The sequence below is a fragment of the Agrilus planipennis genome, unplaced genomic scaffold, assembly GCF_000699045.2.
Source record: "Agrilus planipennis isolate EAB-ADULT unplaced genomic scaffold, Apla_2.0 scaffold288, whole genome shotgun sequence".
Taxonomy (NCBI): domain Eukaryota; kingdom Metazoa; phylum Arthropoda; class Insecta; order Coleoptera; family Buprestidae; genus Agrilus; species Agrilus planipennis.
This window is the reverse complement of record NW_020439019.1, coordinates 199,765-214,482: the sequence shown is the minus strand read 5'-3', so window position 1 is coordinate 214,482 and position 14,718 is coordinate 199,765.

Sequence of the window (14,718 nt, the reverse complement as noted above, 5' to 3'; positions counted from 1 at the left end):
GAAATGTGGCGTTACAGGCGAATGATGAGGATACCGTGGATAGAGATGATTAGAAATGAAGAGGTATTAGAAAGAATAGGAGAACAGAGGACTCTAGAGAAGTCAATAAAAAATAGGCGAGATAGGTTTTATTTTTATTAAAGCATTTTAAAATAAAATTTAGAAATGAACTTAATAAAAAGAAAAACAAAACACGCTCTGTTAGAAATGTACAATGACCTCTTAAAGTTTAAGATCATCCCATGTTGGATTTAACTTAAATTATAAAAACACTCACATAATGCTTGTTATTTATCTGGATACAATAGTCATTAATTAATTAAAGCTTTAAGTGTAGAAATAAAAAGTAGAATGTCATTACTACCTGTAAGCAAAGAAAAATACTTTCTGTTTACGAAATATATTAATCCTATCTACATTAACTTTGGACTTTTGATAAATTAACTTCCTATCTAAGTAAATAGGGAATAGAAAATAATAGCAAGGAAATATTGTCGAAATGAAAATAAATTTAAATTGGTACAGCATAAGGGTGTTTTTCCATATGAATATTTGAGCTGTAGGGAAAAATTGCAAGATACTATTCTACCACCTAAAGAATGAATCTTTAGCTTTAGCACAATTGATAATTGTCACATTTTTGGGAGCGGACTACGAACATGAATGTGTGGGAAACTTTTATAATTTCAATTTCACAACAGTATGCAGAATTATATTTGAAAGCAGATGTTTTGTTACCGCCTGACGTATTTGAAAATTACAGCTTACATTATTATACCGCACTAGGACTTGCTTTTGATAGAATGCTTAAAATTACAAAAATAGAATTAGATCTATTAACTGATGTTGATATTGTAATGTTCTTAGAACGTGACATACGAGGGGGGATGTCACAATCGTGTAATAAGTACAGAAAAGCGAATAATAAATGCATGGGAAACAATTTTAACCCAAACGAACCTACATCATATTACATATAACGTAAATAACGTATACGATTATGCAATGACATTCCCACTACCGGAAGGTCAATTTGAATGGGTTGCTATATTTACCGTTGCTTCTAGAACATTTAATTTCCCCCTGATCAAATTCGAAAATATCAAAATTGATACATTTTACGATAAGAAAGAATATATTAATCATTACAGAAATTTAAAATAAACTGTAATTTAGGTATTGAAATAGAAAAGGTTCATCAAATATTAAAATTTAAACAATCACCTTGGTTAAAAAAATGTGTCGATTTAAATGCAAATTTACGGCAAAAAATTAGATTCGAATTACGCAAAACATCTAAATGATGAAAACCATAAATTTAACGAAAACTTTGAAATTCTGCATCTAGTAATTAAAAGCTACCGACTTTCTCTATTAGAAACAGTAGAAATAAATAAAAATAAAAACACCAGCGTACTCCTGAATGACCAATTAGATCTTAATAACTCACTCTTACTAAACCTCTTTGTCAACCCCTCACTCTAGCACGTAGTTGTATATAAGTCTGTATTGTTAATGTCGTTTTAAGTAATACTTTTGAAGAAGCCTCAAGGAGGCGAAACAATTGTAAAATTTTTATTAATATACTAGCTGCTCGCCCCGTCTTCGACCGGGGATTTTAAACTTATTTAAACAGAATAATTATCGCTGCTAAAATGAAATGACATATGATGACATTGAATGTTCATTATTATCTCCTTTATTTACTTTAGATCTTAGGCTAGGTTTTTTATAAAATGCATATAAAAAGTAAAATAAAAAATACAGTACAAAATATAAACACAGTATAAAAAACCTAACCTAGGGTGCCGCCAGCAACGGGGCAGGGCCCAAGCTACCGGCGGTTAGGGCCGCAGAGAGAGGAACCTCCTGACAATGCGCGCCGTGTCCAGGATTACCGCCTTCTGTATCTGGCCCTTGATCCAGCCATCCAGCGAGAGATTATTATTATTATTATTATTGTAGTGCTTTGTGGTATACGATGTTTTTTGTTTGATTACCTGGCGCATAGATAAACAAATCTGTTGGTTTTCCAACACGGGAACAGGCAACATACAATTGACCATGTGAGAAACATGGGTTTTCTAGATTAATACCACAAACACTTAATGATTGCCCCTGGGACTTGTTTATAGTCATAGCAAAAGCAAGCCGCACTGGAAACTGTAGTCGTTTAAACTCAAATGGCACATCAGTCGGAATCATTGGGATGCGCGGTATGAGAACATCTTCTCCTTTATACTTTCCTTTGAGTATAGTTGCTTCTATCACATTGTTTAGTAATTTTTTTATCGCTAACCGTGTACCGTTGCAAAGACGCGGTTGGTTGATATTTCGCAACATTATAACCACCGATCCAACCTTTAATTGAAGATTGTGAGGTGGCAATCCTGGCAAATCCAGCGAGTTTAAAAATTCCGGTGGATAGTTGACTACATCATCTTGATTAGTAATCATTTGTATGGGAAAAAGAAAAGGGCTATTTTTAGGGTTTTTCCAGCAATAATTCTAATTTTTCTCGCTGTAAAAACCATCCTTGAACTTCAACGAACATTTTAAAAAAAGATTTGGCCAAATTGGTCCAGGCGTTGTTGAGTTATGCGCTTACCAACACATTTTGCGATTCATTTTTATATTATAGATNTTATCGTTCGAGTCTCTCATACAGAGACTGTGAGAGATCCATAAAAACACCTAGGCAATAACTGAGAGACTGTGAAAGACTGTAAGAGACGCTCTCAGAGACGCTGAAAGACTCTGAAAGATTCTGAGAGACTGAAAATTTTTGTCTAAGGCTTTTATTTGGTGAAAATTAGGATTCATGGTAGATGTTCCGTCGCTGTTCGCCGAAATGTTTTTTTTTAAGATTACGTTTTTTATTTAATTACAATTTTAACTAGGTAGATTACTTAATAATTTTTATTCGATTGTGTTTGTTTGTGACTGTACATTGCTTTCATCGTCTTATTTTACATTATTGTACCTATTATAACTTGTACAACAGCGAAATATTCAAACTTTACCTGATTGTGAGTCAACATTGTTAAAACCACATTAGGGCCGTATTTTCCACTCATAACCTTTATTATATTTAAGAAGTGATTTCATTGTATCACGTTTGAAATGTAGCTATTTGTTGTTGCCAAGTTTCGCATACTAGTTTCCAATTCGTTTCTATCTCTACCTATCTTAAATTGGTCTTCTATTTCTTTATCATTTAAATACATGGCCGAAATTTTCTACAGAAATTCATTGTAAATAATACATCATTCAGTACGATTCTTTTGATTAAACGCATTTTAAAATTATATTAGTTATTAAGTTAGAAAAGTTATACATATTTTTAGTTTTGAATATTAAGTTTCGATCTTTTAATAAATAAAATATTCAATCAATTAGAAACTAATATTCGCTACACACTTTCAACCAAAATTTCATTGACACAAGGCAAATATGAGACAAATATCCCACTTATAATTGTACCTAGTATAACAAATCCATTACATTTTATAGAACATCGGACATTGATGCTCTTTTAGGTGCTGAGTTATTTTATAATATTTTATGCATAGGTCAAGTAAAAATCGGAAATAGCCGTTTTGCAAAAAAACAGATTTGGCTGGTTCATTGCAGGTAAAATCTCCAATGAAAATACACGTATTAAATACAGTAAATAACCAGTTATCAAAATTTTAGGAAATTGAGGAGATTCCTGAAACAAAATTTCATTCAAACGAAGGAGCAAAAGTAGAACAACACCTTTTTAGGTAACGTAACTCGGGATAATAACGGAAGATACATTGTAAAAAAACATCTCGGTGATTCATATTCAATTACATTAAAACGTTTTTAAGCATTAGAACGCAAATTACAAAAAAATACGGAACTGAAAAATCAATATGTACAATTCATGCCACAAAATACAAAAATTTAAAACAAATGTTTCAAGTTACGAACTATGACAATCATCAGGTAGTAATTAATTAAAGAAAGCAGTTCAACAATCAAGGTCCGGGTAGTGTTCGATGGATCCGTCAAATCAAACACGGGTATGTCATTATGATACATAGGTCCAACAATTCAAGAAGAGTTATTTTGTATACTTATTCGTTTTCGAAGTCATATTTATGTTCTTGTCGCGAACATTGAAAAAATGTACAGATAAGTTTTAATAGACAAGGATGATCGTAGGTATCAAACAATCCTTTAGAGAGAAAATGCAAATGACTCAATCAAAACTTACGAATTAAATACAGTCACTTACGGTACAACCTCTGCACCATATCTCGCCATTCGCACTTTACACAAACTTGCAGACGATGAACAACACATTTATCCACTTGCAGCAAAAATTGTCAGACGTGATTTTTATGCTGATGGCTTGTTAACTGGAAGTGACACTTTCGAAAACACTATTAAAATTCTGGATGAAGTAATTCAGTTATATAAAAAATTAGGAAGTTGTACATTGCGTCAATAGTCATCAAATGAGCCAAAATTAAAAAATTCCCCCTACAAAATACATTAAGAAATTTAGACTTATTTAAAGGTACATCCCAAATTACATTAGGAATTCAGTGGAATCCTAATAGACAATTTATTATTTTCATTAAATATTGATTCATTTAGATCAGAAAAGTTACTAAACGAACCGTATTTTCAAACCTAGCTAAACTCTTTGAACCTTTAGGATTGTTAGGCCCTATTATTGTCACATTAAAATTACTAGTGCAAAATTTATGGAAATTAAAAATCGAATGGGACGAATCAGTTCCACTCGGCATACATTCAGTGGATAACATACAGAGGTAGGTTACTCCCCCTGAATAAAATTTCATTCGAAAGATGTTTAGTAATTAAAAATGCTAAAAACATATAATTGCATGGATAGTGCGATGCCACCGAAGCTGCATACGGTACATCCTTATACATTCGGTAATAAATGTTATACATAAATAGTAAGCTCTAAAAGTAAGGTTGCTCTCAAATTCTAAAATTACAATACCGCGACTTGATCTATGTGCAACATTATTGCTAGCAAGGTATACAAAATCATTTTATTAGCTTTGCCTATTACATTTGACGAAACATTCTTTTGTTTGGATTCGACTATAGCGCTGAATTGGATAAACACACAACTAAACGTCTTAAAAACATTCATCGCAAAAAGAGTATCAGAAATCAGATCGACTACTAATTACTCACAATGGAACCACGTTCCATCTACAGAAAATTCAGCTGACTTTATTTTACAAAGTTAAACAATTTCAGAGTTTTTAAACAGCATGTACAAGACTGGTCTAAAATGGTTGCGAAAAAAATATATATACTACAAAAATTTTAGTCCGTAACTAAATTAATTCACATAATCGCATATTGCTTTAGATTTATCCATAACTGTTCAAACAACTAGAGAAATTTAGGATTGCTTACAGTAGAGGAAATACAACATGCTGAGACTGTTATACTTAAATTGATTGATTGATTCAAAACCAGTCATTCTTACGTGAAATTAATGATTTAATTCAAAACAGTTAATCGAAGGAGTTCTCTCAAAACATTAAATCCATTTTTAGATTCCAAAGTTTTAATTAGAATTCAAAGATTTCATTTGATATAAAACATCCTATAATTTTACCGAAACACAATATCATAACAAATATAATTATAAAACAGGTACGTGAAAAATCATTGCATTCAGGAATTTTAAACACATTATATCAAGTTCGAACTCAGTATTGGTCAATAGATGGCAAAAATATAAGAGTTAAAACGTACGATGTTAGAATGGAGTTTTAAAAACACTGTTTTAACACATTTATTTGATTCAGTTATCAGGAACTTTTATTACATTTGATAATTAAATTACTACACACTAGAGATGGCAGATGAACAACTAGTATAGGTTTACCTATAGAGTATACTGTTATATGAACTATTTTTTTTTGTTTTCGTGGAAGAGGAGAAATCTTCAAAAGACACCCAGCCATCCGTACGACTGGGTAGTGTTGGATTCCCGAGGAAGATGTCCTCAAACCTACCGACTAAAACCCCTCTGCCTCAGGCCGTTATAGGATCAATTAAGGTCCTCTTCAGCCAATTGTTCAAAGATTTATGTGATTGTGTTTTTAAAAACGAGTTTGTGTGGTGTGTGTGTGTGTGTGTGTGTGTGTGTGTGTGTGTGTGTGTGTATGTATGGGGTTATTTTAGGGAGTTGGGAAGGTTATCCAGGTAATTGAGGTATTCGTCAGGGAGGTCGGGTGTGGTTGCCAATAATTTGACAGGGGGGAAGGGACGAACTAGAAAATGTATGAGCTTATATACTAATTAGAGGTGTCATGGCCGGTGGTATGATCCATAGGTAGGAGCAAAGGTCGCCGGATGTAACTCCTCCTCCCTTAGGACAAAAGACGTCCTCGTCTTCAAACGATTACAGGGCAAAGGGATGCTGGAGATGTTTTCAATTCCTTGAATAATCATGTTCTTTATTCACTCGGTGTCGATTCTTCTTGAGCAGAACGGACTTTATCCATCCCTTGAAACACAAGGTGGCGATTAATGTGATCAATATCACGAACGAGAGGGTCGTATTGGCAGCATGTGCCGCGAAGGTCAACTGCTGTAGATGGACCGGAATCTTCTCGATCTTCTGCAGCGATGTTGCTATTTCTCGATAGTCTTAGGGGTAATCGCTAAGTTTGAGAAGCCCTTCATTTGGAGTTTCTAGGATAACCATTCCAAACTGGACTAATTCTTTCTTTATTGTTGTAGTTTCCTTTTCAAATAATCGTTGGTTTATGATGTTCATTTTGTTATAGTTAATTATGTAGGAGCGACAGTCATATTTCTTGCTGTCAATGCTCCAAAGGTTAGTGGTGGTCATCAGTAGCGTTCCGTTCCATACCATCAGGATTTCTTCATAATTTTGGATGTAAATGGCGGAAGACATGGACAATTCTATGATGTTTGTCTCAACTTGATTAGAACAGTAATATTGGTGGTTATTTACGGCAGCACCATAGGGTAAGGGTTTCATATTCAAGCAAAAAGACAGAGGGTATTAAAAGGTTAATATATTTTTTTTATTAATGGATGGATTTTATTTAATTTACAAAAGGAAAGCTGATAATACTCAACACAGTATCATTTGACAGAATAATGGTTTGTTAAATTTTAATTGATTTAACGGTTCTTCTTCATCGGTAGATAATAGTTGACTTTTTGAATAAATTTCTGGAAGATGTTTCATCATTTCGTTAATTTGGGTATTAGAAATGGTTTCAAAATTTGGAATATTTTCACGAGCAAAAATGATTGATCTTTCCAAAAGTTGCAAATAGTTCAAGAGATTACTTGCGATTTCTGTCAAGTGTAATACATTTATTTCTTTTTCAAGGGTACTTGTAGCAGCAATATTAATTAAATTTACGTAATCATTACAAATATGATGGGCTAATGACAAATACTGATTTTGCTTTTCAATTGTTTTCTTTTGGTTTTCAAAAAGTTGATACATGTTTGATTTTAATTCTTCATTCTGGTCTTCATCTACTGTCTTAGACAGGAATTAAGTGCACTTCCTTCCGTTTATTAATTCACGAGGGTTTTTACGGATTTTGAATTTATTAAGGGTGTCAATAATGTTTATTAATACAGTTTCTAACGTGAAAAATATGTCAGATCTGTGTTAAAGTTTTAATAGGGTGGTTTTAGTAATTAAATCGATATAGGTTTTCCGTGCTAAAGTAAGATTTATAGAATAAGCAAAGTTGGTAATGAGAAAATACGAGGGTACTGCCTAAATTTTCGGATACATACATAATGTTACTGTCTAATTTTGTAACGTCTGTCGTCTCGGCTTATGTCAGGCTGAGGAAAAGGGTGATTAGGAATGTTTTCGTCATCCTGCAACAAAACGTCCTTTCTTACCCTTCTAACATTTCGAAGTGGTATTTTCCTAATTTTTGTTTGTCCTGTTAATATTCCTTCGATTCTGTCATCGTTTTGGTTAATGTCGGTCGTTATTTGAAATTCAGGGGCCATTTTAGATTTGACAGTTTTGGTATACATTTTTCTAGGAATTTTAGGAATAGGGTCGGTTTGTTGATTAATTTTGCCTAATGCTTTCTGTTTTTTTGAAGTGAAAACTTCTTTAGCGACGTTGGGCACGTTTTGGTAGGGGAAAATGTTATAGGTTCGCGTTACTGACATACTCACGACAGGCGCATGCGCAGCGGCCGGGTGCTATTGGCGTTAGACGCTTTTTGGATGGGTGAAATCTCGTGCGTTCGCGTCACCGACATGCTTGTAGCAGTATATCTGTAACTATACAGCTACGACGATCGATGCGGTTTTTACGCGATACTTAGATAAATTTCAATCAAACGTTTTCATTTCTTACTTTAGTTACCATAAGCCTATTGTATTTTTTTTAGAACACAATGAAATAATTGAAAGTACAAAAAGTCTAAGAATTGTTGAAATTAATGATGACAATGATGCAAACAATGTTAAAAATCAAGTACATTGAAATTTATGTAAATATTTGAATAATAAAAAACCATATAAACATGCATATAATTGTTGCTCGGAGTGTCAATAGATGTGAAAACCAGATTGATGTTGATAATTTTTATTCAAACATTGTGAAATTTCAAATTTTAATACTAAAAGTTCTAAGTTTTCACTTCTATCGGCAGTCCAACTGCCAATTTTTTTTGTCTCTAAATTTCGATTTTTTACCTTTTCATACAATACGGATAGCTTTTTAATTCTATTGTTTATGTTTATAAGGTCCATGAATTATTTCAAAAGGTCTAAATTTGATAGTAGATTGAATTGAATTGTTGTACATGAAGTTACATTGTATCATTAAATTTAGAATAATCTTATTAGGGTTGGTTTGTTTCAAAAAATTGTTAATTTCTCTTTTAATGTGCCGTGAATTCTTTTGAGCGGGCTGATAATAGTTGGATTGCCGGTGCTCGCGAAGTGTAAATCAATGTGGTAAAGTTTACAAAAATCTTTGAGATGAGGGTTGTAAAATTATGTCCCCATGTCAACTAAAATTTTTCCTGGGAGATTGTGATGGTTAACGAAATGTCTTAATTTATTAACAATGGTAATACCATTTTTGTCTGTTTTGAGATAAGCGTGTGCGTATTTATTGAAATGGTCAAAAAATGTCAAAAATGTACTATTTTCATTCGTAAATAAGTCCATCATTATTATTTCAAAGGGTTTTGAAGATACTATGGGTCCTTTATATGGTGGTTTATAAGGGTTTCGCTCATATTGGGATAATAAAATTTCGTTCTAAAATGGGAATGTCTCTCTCGATACCATTATGATTAGTATCATGATAGTTCGATATCAGTTCTAGGGCCTTTCCTCTATTATAGAGTGTTAAGTCCAGAAGGGTTTACGTAAAAGTTACCTTATTGTTTTTTCCTGATAATACTTCATGTAATGTTTGAAATATAGTGTTGAAAAAGTGTCCTTAATTTTGTTGTCAAAATGTATTCCGACTTGAATAGGCACTTCAAAGGGTGCGTTCGTTAATTGATGTTTAACCAAGTCTTTTAAGGTAACGTTACTTCTAAATCTACCGTTTGGTAATGTTTTTGTAGTAAATCTGCGTATTCGTAATTTAAACGTGAATTGTAAAAGGAAAACCTGAAGGGGTTTCTCTTTGGATAATTTCAGTTTTGAGTACTGGAAAATTTTTGATGAAAGTAATTTTGTCGCGATTTGGTTTAATTCCTTTAGTGGTGATTACGTGTCCTAAAAATGGAACATCTTTTTTCAAAAATTCAGATTTGTCTAGAGATACTTTTAATTTTACGTCTTTCAGTCTTTGGAAAACTTGTTTTAGATATATTATGTGTTCGTGTAGTGATTTTGAAAATATTACAATGTCGTCCATGTAAATAAACGCAGTACAAAAAGTCACGTAGTATCATCCGTTGGAATGTAGCAGGTGCGGTTTTGAATCCAAATGACCGTTGTCAATAGAAAAAGCAGTCTTTTCAGTACTGTCTTGGTGGAGAGGGATTTGTTAAAAACCGGAAGTTAAGTCTAAGAAAGAGTAATAGGAACATTTTATCGGGGTAAAGGATATTTATTGTCTGGTGTCTTTTTGTTAATTTCGCGAAAGTCAATGACCATGCGCCATTTCTTTTTTCCCGAGGTATCCTTCTTTTTTGGAACTATCCAAACAGGGGAAGCATAAGGAGAAGTAGAGGGTTTGATTATACTGTCATTTAGCAATTTTTTGACTTAATTTTGAATTTCATCTTTTATTTTGGGGGTAACGGAAATTTTTTGGTGAACAGATGAATCGTCAGTTATCCTGATATGATGGGTTGCTTGTGTGGTTGCAGTTAATGTTTGTTGATCGCCGCTGAAAATTGAATTAAATTCTTTACAAAGTTTTGTAATTTTATTTTTTTTTGGTATTATTCATGTGATCTAATCTGAGTTGTTTAATTACGTCGCAATTTAAATTGTCGTCAATTGGGGCTTTGTATTTACATCCATAGGCTCATTGATGGGAATATTATTGAGACATTGTACATCACCAAAATTGTTATCTACATTGTAGATACCTGGTACAATTTGTTCGTGGTTGAGAATAACACAAGATCTTTGTGGAAGTTGACTGGGATTTTGCAAGTGATATTTGTCAGAATTTTATCTCTGGTCTCGTGAAACTGTATTTGTGTGTGTTCAGTAGTCAAAGTATTGCTGGAATAATTTATAACGGCATTCATTTTAGTCAAGTCAACATGACCAATTAATGCGTCGAAAGTTTTATGAAAATCAAAAACTGAAAATTCAATGCATGTGGGTTAATCAAATTCATGTAACAAAGCAATGTATAATTTGTATTGTCCTTTAGTGTCTCCGTGGGCTGTTTTAACTTGGAAAGTTTCTTCGTATAAATGATCAGAACAATACTTGAAAGTCAAAGAATTTATAATAGAATCTGAAGCACCACTATCAATTAAAATTTTGCAGTCATATTCGTTTGAGTATATGTAAGGTAGTTTATGTGTTTTAACTAAAGCATTATTAATTTCTTCCAAATCTATGTAATTTTGTTTTTCAAGGCCTGTATATGAAAATTTTCATTTTCGTATTCGTCGATAGTATCTTTCGCCGGTAATACCGTCGGTGAAATTGTCAATTTCATAGGAGGTATCGGTATCAAAAGATTGGACGGGTAAAGAGGCGTTTCCGTATTCATCATAAACGTACGGGTCTTGTTCAACATTTATTAATTCTTCAACAAGGAAATTGGGCCGTTGCTGATTTTGGAAATGGTTAGGTCTTTGATTTTGAGGATTATTTGGTCGTCTAAATTGGGAAACAGTTCTCATAGAAACATCACCAGTGTTTCAAGGTTTTTGAGTATTATTTTGGTGTGTATTCCTGGGTTGTTGTTGGAATACCGGATGAGGCTTAGGCGTAATGAAAGATCTGAAGGGAGTATTTCTATTTAATAAAGGAAATTGTTGTCTAGAAATTTGTTGAAAGGTCTGGACTAGGATTTTGTCGAGGTGCAAAGTAATTTTTCCGTGGATGTTGTTTTCATGTAGGAGTGTTGTGTGGGTGTGGCTCTTTGGAAATACCTATCATTTGCCTATAAATCTCTAATTTCTTGTTTTCATTGTCTAGTTCTTTAGAATAATTAAGGGCCTGAGATAGTGAAAGTGGTCGTCTTATTTTTAAGTCAGAATAATAGGGTTCACTTACAGATAATTTGAAAATACTAAGTGCTTCCTTCTTATAATGACTCATCAATGCGTTCTGGATCGGATCACCTAAAAAATTACCTGCTAGTTTAGTTAAAATGACTTAAAATTTTGTCATAAAATCTTCTACTGATTCGTTAGACTTTCTAACGCATAAAATTAATTGGTTAAATTGCAAATCTTCATTTTCTGAAGATTTGAATTTTGTCGTAATTAAGGCTTTTCGGGTATACCAATCACTTGGCCTTTGCAGATTCTGCTCTGCCGGTTAATTTGCTAACCATGTGTCGAAATTTTAAATTTCTATAGGCCGGAGTTGTGGTAGACATTTGTGTCAAAATTATCACAATCCGAAATGAACTTTTAAATTTACTTTTTCGGGGGAACCATCAAATGGAGCGACGAATTCGTCAAGCGATACCATTCCGTGTAATAATCAAAACGGAAAAGGGGAAAACAATATAAAAACAGGAGATACAGCTCACGTTTTAAAATCTTAATAATTTAATAATAGTTCCATTGTAAGGTGTTAGGTCTAAGAGTTTTTGTAAAGGAAACTTTATCATTTCTTTGAGTGAATACAAGTTTACAAGTAGGTATGTATGTTTCATTACTTGACGCATGCGATAAGATAACGCGGCCGCCAATCCGGCGAGTGTCCGACAAATTGGTAATTCGGGTCTAAAGGCGGCGTCGTTTGGAGTTAGTTCTTGACTTTTCGCTAGTACGAGTGGCGAGCTTCTTCAAAGGTCCTTCCATCTCCGATGCTGGATGTGGAATGTGGACTGGCGACTTCTCCTGCGCAAGTTGTATTTATGCCAGTGGGTAGGAAACGGAGTTTGTCAGTCAAACGTGGCACGTAATCAAATTTATTTGTTAACAAAAGATGGGCTAATTAAAAATACTGCGCACCAATTAGCACTTGCATAGATTACTGAAATTTTGGCTTAACATTCCATTCTTATTGGCGTGGGTTTTTAAATCGGTAAAAACATTTTTATCTTTATTAGTAAATTTTAATTAGACTGTATTAAAAAGTTAAGTATAATATTCATCAATGTATTAAAAGTAATGGGCCACAGCAACGCGTGGTCGAGTCAGATAGTATTAGTATATATTTCAAGCAGTATTGGATAGTGGTATAAATATCGAAAGGAAGAATTAACCTTATATACCAAAGGCTTTCACGACCGGAATCCATAGTAGAATAAAGATTCGGGCTATAGGGCCGTGGTCTAAGTGAACTATTCTGTCCAGACGTTTCGTCGGCTGCTCCAGTCTCTGTCGAGACTTCGACATATAATCTACGTTCACGTTGTCAACGTAGCACTAACACTGAAGTTGTCAGCCGCAGTAGTCGACGAAACGTCTGGGCAGAATAGTTTACTTAGGCCACGGCCCTATAGCCCAAGTCTTTATTCTACTAACCTTATAGAAATTCGAATACCGTTACATTAAGCGAAATCGCGTATTCTATGTTGTGATCGTTTTTACAAATTTTTAAAAAATATTGCTATTTCAAAAACGGTTGGTACCTATAAATGAAAAAACATTTTTATAACATAATTCCAGATTATTAAATGAATTCAAAAATATAATAGTAAGCTAGGAGTTCCCTTACAGAAAATAAAGTTGCTTGCTGTACCTCCACAATGTAGCGTCTTGTATATGAAAAAATAACCTTTCAGTATTATATTTAAAAATGTTTACTTCTATCCTATTCTTTAAATTATTTCGCAAAAATTGCAATCAAATTTCACAGTTTGTAGTACTTACAGTTACAGTCTAACTGATTGAAAATATCTTATTGTAGTAGGAGGAAACAGCTAACTGTAGTATACGAGGGTGGATTGATAAGTTTCCGGCCTGACCAAGAAAAACAAGGTTTTTAAAAATTTTTTTTTTTTATTTCTCAACATAATCTCCTCCAAGGCTGATACATTTCTCATAGCGGTGTTCCAGTCTATTAATGCCATCTCTATAGACTGATTCGTCAAGCTCCTCAAAATAACCATTTACAGCTTCGATTACTTCTTCATTGTCCGCAAATCTCTTACCGCCAAGCCATTTTTTGAGATTAGGGAACAGAAAATAGTCACTCGGGGCTAGGTCTGGAGAGTAAGGAGGGTGCGGCATCAATTCAAACTTTAGATCGTTGATTTTAGCCGTCGCAACGATTGACGTGTGCGCTGGTGCGTTATCGTGATGAAACAAGATTTTTTTCTTCGCCAGATGAGGTCGTTTAATTTTCACCTCGTGGCTCAAACGTTGCAATAAGTCTGCGTAGTATTGACCAGTGATAGTATTACCCTTTGCAAGGTAATCAATGTATATAATACCTCTTGCATCCCAAAAAACAGTAGCCATAACCTTGTTCGCCGAAAAAATTGTTTTTGCCTTCTTTGGAGTTGGTTCCCCTGGTCCAATCCACTGTTTAGACTGTTCTTTGGTTTCAGGAGTGTAGTGGTGGACCCACGTTTCGTCAACGGTTACGAATCGACGCAAAAATTCGCTTGGATTACGCTTATACAATGACAAATTTGCGGTAGAAATGTTTTTTCGAATCAATTTTTGGTCGACTGTTAGCAAACGCGGCACCCATCTTGCACAGAGCTTTTCCATATGCAAATGTTGGTGCAAAATATGTTGCACACGTTCATATGACATCTTACAGGTCTCAGCTATCTCACGCACTTTCAATCTGCGGTCTCCCAGCACTATTTGATGAATTTTTTCGATCATATCTGGAGTTGTGACCTCAACGGGGCGTCCTGAGCGAGGCCCATCAGAGGTGCTCACACGACCCTTTTTAAACTCGGAAACCCACTGCTTAACGGTTGAATATGACGGGGAGGATGTCCCCAGTGTTGAGTCCATCTCTTTTTTAATTTCCTTCGGCGTTAACCCCTTCAAATAAAAGTATTTGATGACAGCACGATTTTCCTGCTTTTCCATTTTTACG